The following is an 8848-nucleotide window of genomic DNA, read 5'->3' as shown; positions in this document are numbered from 1 at the left end:
TCCAACAATGAAAAATATAATTCATTCAATAAATTGTTCCATGTCTCAATATTAATTGTGTAAAGTGTTTGATCATGCAGTTGTATGACACTTTTGTAATTGCAGTATGCTTGCAGAGACCCTGACGTGCCCTGCCACACCTTGTTCCCCCAGCTAATGGCTGCCATCACTGGGATAATGGACGTGGTGTGCCGGGAGCATCAACGTAGGAGGGCTGTGGAAACGAGAACGATGGCTCCGGCGAATGTTTGAGCAGGAGCGGGAGGGCCATAGAAGAGAGAAAGAGGCATTATGGCAGCAAGTGGAACAGCTCAAGCTCCGGCTTGAGCTGTTGACGGCAGCTTTTAGAAACGACGGTAAGGGTTTAGTTATGCCGCATAATGTCACAGCTATGACTGTGATGGTATGACTGTGTAATACTACTAAAAAAGTTTTGACTAGAGTCAGGTAACTGGGTGGCCAGACCAATAACCATAAGATAAGATAGATTTTATTAATCCCACACTGAGCAAATTCCCTTGTTACAGCAACTCAAAACAAATATAGCACATCAAAATAAGAAAAATACACATAAAGTAGACATAAGAAAATTATACATAAAGTATTATAATTTTTTTTATTTAACATTTATTTAACCAGGTAGACCATTGAGATCAGGTTGTCATTTGCAAAAGCAACCTAGAAAAACATAAGCGTGGAAGACAACATACAGTTTCACATGTCGCACTGCTTGCTCTTGAGGGAATTACTGGAATTGTTGGAATTGTTGGGGCTTTGTAAATTATAGAGTGTGGTCTAGACCTACTCTATCTGTAAAGTGTCTCGAGATAACTTATGTTATGATTTGATACTATAAATAAAATTGAATTGAATTGAATACAATACAGACTACAAAAGGCTACATAAAATGCGGATTAAGTCGGCATTACAAGGTCGGCACAAAGTGAAGTGTAAGTAAGTCAAAGGATATGTGAAAGTGATAAAGTAATAACACAACAAGAATGAATAGACAATCTCTATCACTGCTGACATAGTAAAGAGTCAAAATACAGTATATGCAAATTGTGGTCTGTAATACATGAATAAATATGCATAGTGCAGCATATTCTCAATTGATAGTTCATGTTACTTGGTTGTTACTATTTTAAAAGGATAGGCTATTAAATTAAAGCAGTCCTTAATTTTTGCATCAAAACCAGCTTAAAGGGGTGATAGAATGCAAAACCGATTTTACCCTGTCATAGTTGAATAACGACAGTTTGGTGGGTAAATAGGACATACATAGAAGCTCAAAATCCCACTGACACCCCTTTACTTTTACTTTTAGTACGTAGTTGACACCGACGTGAGAGGACGCTGGCGCTGGTTATTCGCCGCTTCTCCGTCTGCTATTCATCTGCTATTCGTCTGCTATTCTCTTGTGTTTGTGTTCGCTGTACCCCCTACCTCTGGACAGCCTCTGTACCTCTGGACAGTCTCTCTGCTGGTTCCCGAAGCCGCCTGGGGCTCCTTGACCGGACTCTTGCCTCGTCGGTTAGCCGCTAGCTAGCTGCCCCCGTTCACCAAACGCGTGGCGGCAAATCCTAGCTGCTTCGGCGGCTAACCCGATTGCTGACCTCCTCCTCATAGGCAACCTCCACCCGATCAGCGAGCCGCGACCAAGACTAGACATTCCTCTCCTTCGGTCATGCTGTGGATCATTTTGGCAATCACCTCATTCATCCATCTCCACCTCCACCTCTGTGCTCCTAGCCCACGGCTAACCACTATCACGGAGCTCTCCGTCCCTCCGCTCGGCATCATGATCAAATATTCAACTCTGCAACTGGTCCAATTCGTCAACTACTCCATTCCATCCTGCATCCCAGTCATCAAACAGCTCGGACTTCTACGTCGACGCCGTTACATCCACAGAAGCTCTCGCCGCAAGTTTGTTTTCTTCCACCATGGACAATCCATTCCATCCATCTGGTCACCTGCACGCTCTGTTGCACCTGTCCCACGTCATCTGAATGCTTCACCCACTGGTTCACATAGGGCTGAATGCATCATCAGGCTACACAGAAAACCCGGACCGGGCTTACAGTGCTTTCCCCACTTCACATACACTCAATCATACTCTCCAATCATTTGCTAATCGGCTCACTGTCCCCCTCAACTACGAAATACCCCCACACACCCCAACGACCACACGCACTGCTAACCGGGACAACCTCAGATCTCTCCAGCCTGCCCCCATCCCACCACCCTCTCACCATGCCAACTTTGCCCTCCTCAACACCCGATCGCTCAACAATAAAGCCCCTGCCCTCCATGAACTAATCCTCGACAACACTCTTGACTTCCTTCTGCTCACCGAAACCTGGCAACAACCCAACGACTTCTTCTCCCTCAACCAAGCATCCCCCCCTGGCTACAACTACATCTGCAAACCCCGCCCCTCCCACCGTGGAGGTGGCCTCGCCATCATTTTCAATCAGAACTTCCGGATCACAGAACTCACCCTCCCCTCAGTATCATCGTTTGAATATCTCGCCTTCAAAACTCTTTCCTCCATGACAGTCATCCTCATTTACCGGCCACCTAAACCAAATCCCTCCTTCCTCTCTGATTTTACTGAACTCCTCACACTAGCCTCATCTCTCTCTCCACGTCTGCTGCTACTCGGTGACTTAAACATCCACATGGACTCCCCCACATGCAAGCTCTCATCAGAATTCAAAATTTTACTGGATAACTTCTCTCTCACCCAACATGTCACATTCCCCCACCCATGAAAAGGTCACATCCTCGACCTGGTCTGCTCCACCAACCAACCAGTGCTCGCAACCTCCATCCATGCCTCTTTCCCCTCTCTGATCACAAACTGATACGGTTCACCATCCCTTCTCCAACCCCGCCCCCGCCTCCTCAGAGAAATCACCTTCCGCGCCTCAAATCTATCAATCCCCACCATCTCTCTGACCTGCTCTCCACCACTCTCCACCTGGACTCAACCCTCACCTCACCTGATGACCTCACAGACCACCTCAACTCCACCTTGTCTACCTCCCTCAACACCCTGGCCCCCTAAAAACAAAACCGTCACTTTTAACACCTCTTCACCCTGGTACACACCTGCACTCCGGAAAATGAAACAAACTGGCCGCCAACTTGAACGTCTGACAAAGAAATCATCCCTCACAGTCCATCATGAAGCCTATAAATCCCATCCGCCTACAAAGATGCCCTCATTGCTGCCAAATCTGCCTACCTCTCCACCATCCTCACCGACCCCTGCCAAAACCCCAGAACCCTCTTCTCCACATTGAACAACCTCATCAAGCCTCGGACCAACAGCCTCCTTACCTCTACTCCGGATCTCTGCAACTCATTCCTCCACTTTTTCACTGACAAAAATCAATCTCATTTACAAATCCCTATCCCCTGTATCTGACCTTCCAGGATCTACTCCAGCACCTACCTTGGACCCTCCCTCTCTCATCCCTCCAGACCTCCCGACCCTCTCCTCCACACTTCCTCCTCTCCCAGTTTAACCCAGTCACTCCTCCTGAAATCTCCAAACTCATCAGCTCTTCCAAACCCACTACCTGCTCCCTTGACCCCCTCCCTACTCCACTTCTGAAGTCCTGCCTCCCGGTCCTATGCCCCTACATCACTAACCTCTTCAACTCCTCACTGTCCCTTGGAACTGTCCCCTCTGCTTTCAAAACTGCCGCTGTCACCCCAATCCTTAAAAACCTGGTCTGGATCCCTCCTCTCTCAACAACTACCGCCCAATATCCAACCTCCCCTTTCTGTCTAAAACCCTGGAACGCAGATGCGCCTCCCACAACTACAAACCCATCTTCTTGCCAATAACCTATTCGAACCTCTCCAATCTGGTTTTCGCCCCTACACAGCACAGAAACCGCTCTCCTCAAAGTCCTCAACGACCTCCTCACCTTTGCTGACACCGGTTCCCTCAACATCCTCATCCTCCTCGACCTGAGTGCAGCCCTCCGATACTGTGAGCCATAACATCCTGCTCACCAGACTCAAAGACCTCGGTATCGACGTTCCTGCACTCAGCTGGCTCCACTCCTACCTTTCCAACAGATCCCATTTCATCTCTCTTCCACAACCACACCTCTGCCACAGCCACAGTCACTCAAGGTGTTCCCCAAGGCTCCGTGCTTGGCCCCCTCCTCTTCATCATCTACATCCTCCCTCTTGGTCAGATACTCCGCCACTTCAACCTGGACTTCCACTGCTATGCTGACGACACCCAGATCTACCTCAGCACCAAATCCCCCACAATCCTCCCCTCTCCCACATCAACTCCTGTCTGTCAGCTATTAAAACCTGGATGCAACACAACTTCCTCAAACTCAACAGCGACAAAACAGAATTCCTTCTGATCGGCTCCAAATCCACACTCAGCAAAACCAATAACCCCACTCTCACCATCGACGGCACCATTGTCTCCCCATCTCCCCAGGCCCGCAACCTTGGCGTTATCTTTGATTCCACCCTCTCCCTTGGACCTCACATCCGTCAAGTCATTAAAACCTCCTTCTTTCACCTCCGCAACATCGCCAAAATCAGACCCTCTCTCACACCCCCGCTGCTGAAAGACTCATTCACGCCTTCATCTCCTCCCGACTGGACTACTGCAACTCACTTCTCCTCGGCATCAGCTCTACCAACATCAACCGACTCCAACTGGTCCAGAACTCAGCCGCCCGCCTCATTACCTGCTCCAAATCCTGGCACCACATCACTCCAGTCCTAAAACAACTCCACTGGCTTCCCATTTCCCACCGGATCACCTACAAAATCCTGGTCCTCACCTATAAAGCCCTCCACCATCTGGCCCCCTCATACCTCACTGACCTCCTCTCCCCTTACCAACCCTCACGGTCCCTCAGATCCACCTCAGCCGGTCTCCTCTCCATCCAAAAGTCCAACCTGCGCTGTTTTGGGGACAGAGCCTTCTCCAGAGCAGCTCCCAGGCTCTGGAACTCCCTCCCCCAAGAGATCCGCACCTCTGAGTCCCTCACCATCTTCCAGTCCCGCCTCAAGACCCATCTCTTCACCTCAGCCTACCCATAGTCCCCCCCGCCCCCCTTTTTTTTTTTTTTTGTATTTTGTTTGTCTGTTCTACTTGTTTTGTTTGCTCGTTTTGTTTTGTTATGTTTTTATAATCTACCCTGCCCTGTAAAGCGACTTTGAGTCCATGAAAAGCGCTATATAAATTCAATTTATTATTATTATTATTATTACTATGAAAATCTCATATTTTGAAACTGCCTCTGAAAACGGGCAAATCCCAACAAAGCTGAGTTGCTTGCGCAAGCATCTCAAAATCCAGAACCTTAAGAGAACAGTCACGCCCCAACATTTACATAGGCTACACAACTGACCTGAGATCAGGTAGTTTTCTGAATCTAGCTAGGTCACGCAGATCTCTGCTATTCCATTACAAAATTCACTTCTGAAACTTTTTTATGCGAGAAATCAACCATATAAAGCTCGAATATGGGCCGCTTTCCCGAAAATGGATGGATAATTGCAAATTTTCTCCGACTGTGTGCGAGAGTTTAGTGCCGGTGTTGGTGCTGCCTGGGTTGCGCCATCTCCGCCCTGACCGCAAGTGTCAGCGAGGCTTGTACGCCACGCAATCTTTTACCGCAGCCCGCAGGTTCCAGTTAATCTTATAATGGGTATGTGTGTTGAGTTATTTAAACAAACAATCGGGGAAATAAACGCCTCTTGTCCGTGAGTCTCATTGATAGAGCCGCGGTGAGATGGAGTCCATCAATGAGAGCTAGCTAGCCTCCTCCTAACTCTGACATTCACAAAAATACATTCAATTGAAATCCAAAATCGGACAAGTGTTAGCTAAGCTTTGTAAGACCTTGAGGAACCTGTAATATTCATGCCGTGACGAAATTCAAATTGTAAATATACTTTAGTTATGCGAAAGTGAGCAAGCTGCGATATTTCCCCATTGTAATGAATGGGACATATAGCAAGCAGCTGCTTGTCCTACAAAGAGCGTACCAGCGTTCATAAAAATGCCTTAAAATCAAATCGGACACAACGGTTAGCTTTATAAGACATTGGGGAATGAGTTGTATAAGTGGCGTGACGAAATTCAAACTGTAAATATAATTTAGTTATGACGACAATGTAGCTAGCTAGCTGCGGTATTTCCCCATTGTAATGAATGGGACATATAGCAAGCAGCTGCTGGTCCTACAAAGACGTACCAGCGTTCATAAAAATGCCCTTAAAATCAAATCGGACAACGGTTAGCTTTATAAGACATTGGGGAATGTGTTGTATAAGTGGCGTGACGAAATTCAAACAGTAAATATAATTTAGTTATGGCGAAAGTGTAGCTAGCTAGCTGCGGTATTTCCCCATTGTAATGAATGGGACATATAGCAAGCAGCGCGCTTGTCCTACAAAGACGCGACCGGCGTTCATAAAAATGCCTTAAAAATCCGTCACAACGGTTAGCTTTATAAGACATTGGGACATTAAAAACCGTAAATGTATTATTTATAGATATAGTTATGCCGGCAGCTGGCCCGTTATGCAGTATCCACAAAGGGTGACTTTGCCCTGGGTATGGAGCCGCGGCAGTCGGCTTTCTCGTCAGACTGTGTGGAGCTCCTAAAGTCCGACACGTCTTACCAAATTTGCAATTAGCCATACATTTTTGTAAAACGGCCCATATTTGAGCTTTATATAGTTGATTTCTCGCTTAAAAAGTCTCAGAAGTGAATTTGGTAATGAAACATTGCAGTGTCTGGAATATGAGATTCTGTCGCTTCTCTAATGTATGTGTATTGGGGATTCGCTCAACCAATCGAGCGCTCTGTCACAATGTCTGCGTATGGCAAGTCGCTCAACCAATCACCACGCAGCTCATCTAAATATTCATGACCATACCATATTTGGAAGAAAAGCTCTTGTTACAAATAGGGCCAAAACACAGGGATGCATAAGGGCCAGTAAAATATCAACCAGGCCATTTTCAGCCCAACCAATGTTACATACCCCATTAGGAGACCATAAGGAACAGTGTGAAATACCCTATATAATCATTCTATCACCCCTTTAACAACAAATGTTACTAGCAGCAATACAGGTGAAAATAAAGATTTTCCGTTCAGGAATTGACATTATAAACACAACTATCTCTGTAGCAATTCACCCACAATTTGGCACATGTAGTGTGTGAAATATATTTTTTTATTGATAGGGTTATTATAAGATTATAGTGATTAAAAAAGGCATACTTTTTATCTTTCTTGCAGACGTTGCCCAGGCTGGGGAGGAGCAGAGGGAACAGGAGGAGGAAACGACAGTACAGAGAGGTGAAAATTAATTTACCATCCTGGAATTCACATTATAAACAAAACTGACTCTCTCTCTTACAATTCACCCACAATTTAGCACATGTAGTGTGTCATTTGGGACAGCAATATGGAACGTGTCAAATATAATGGTTTCTTGATTGGGTTATAAGAAGATTATTGTAATAAAAAAGGCAAAGTCACAATGTATGTATTTTATCTTTTCTGCAGATGTTGCTGATGGAGAGATGAGTGATGGGACGGAGCAGCAACAAACTTTAAGTTAGATTTTTTATTTTATTTTTTTATTTATAAAGTTGTTCTATGTTCATTTTCAGGATGTTATTGTATTTAGAGGTTTTACCACAGTATGTTTATGTTTAATTTTCAGAAAACACCATATTTTTGTTGTACTGCACATTGGTGCAGCTCCTCTTTTCACCCTGTGTGTTCAGCTCTCTGTTTTAGCTATAGAGTGTGACCATCTTAGTAAAGGGGAAAAGCCGAAAAGCATATTATGAGCACAAAAAAATAAACGTTTTGTTGATAATGAGTTTCAAATGGTATTGTTTTGAATTAAAGGCCTAAATCACAGGTGGGGAACCTTTTTAACATCAAGGGCCATATCAGTTTTTAAAACTTGTTTCACTGAACACACACAGAGCACACACAGACACTTTTTTACCTAAGGGTTAGACCACAACAAAAGAAGGAGTCGAAAGGTTGGATTTTAACAAAAATATGAATTTATTAATCAAATTATATTAAAGGTCCAATATGTAATATTTGTACTGTAATAAATCCAAAAATGACACCAATGCCTCATCAGATATTAAGGAAACATGTTAAGCTGAAATACTATCTTTTCTGACAACAATGCTAATGTCAGTATTTTTTCTTTTTGAAATTTACATTCCGTGACGGAATTTCTGTTTATGTTTTGGTCTGTGGTTGTTATCAACGGCCAGTTTGACAGCCAGGCCGGGTTGCCAGATATACCTGTAAAAATGTAAACCCAGCGCGCTACAGCTGTAACGGTAGTACAGCCATGAAAGCAGCAAACAAACGAACAGGATCAACGGAGATAGATTCTACCCGACCTAAAAAAAAGAAAACAGCATGTTTCTAACAGTTGCGTGACCAGAGACGTAACAACCCCCTGGTAAATATTGGAGATGTATTTGAAAGATGGAGACAGCTTAGATCCCAAAAGGACGCAGAATTGGCTTATTTCCTCCTGAACAGGTAAGCATAGCTTCAGGCTAATTTATCACAGCCACTAGGGACGGGCATTTTAGGTCATTTCAACATTTGTGTACTCACATTGAATTATATAGCTATAGAGTACCCAAGTTGGTTACTCGCAAAAAATATTGAGACATAGCCAGTAAAGTGATCCCGACTGGTCCTGGCTAACGCCGCCATGCTAATCCTGCTAACGTTACCGGGAGGACCAGGCAAGCGGGCCATGGCTGTTTACAACGTGTAGTTCCAACCCG

General features: G+C 45.0%; 1 long non-coding RNA gene across 1 annotated transcript; it reads left to right on the top strand.

Annotated features, from left to right (window-relative positions):
• The first annotated feature begins 303 nt into the window (after positions 1-303).
• Positions 304-7669, top strand: LOC120568239. Its single transcript, XR_005640689.1, has 3 exons — positions 304-356; positions 7311-7370; positions 7581-7669. It is a non-coding gene; the product is annotated as an uncharacterized LOC120568239 (long non-coding RNA).
• Positions 7670-8848: the final 1179 nt, after the last annotated feature.

The sequence above is a fragment of the Perca fluviatilis genome, chromosome 11 (assembly GCF_010015445.1).
Source record: "Perca fluviatilis chromosome 11, GENO_Pfluv_1.0, whole genome shotgun sequence".
NCBI classification, from domain to species: domain Eukaryota; kingdom Metazoa; phylum Chordata; class Actinopteri; order Perciformes; family Percidae; genus Perca; species Perca fluviatilis.
The sequence above is the reverse complement of the archived record's forward strand: the minus strand, read 5'-3'. Positions and strand labels throughout refer to the sequence as shown.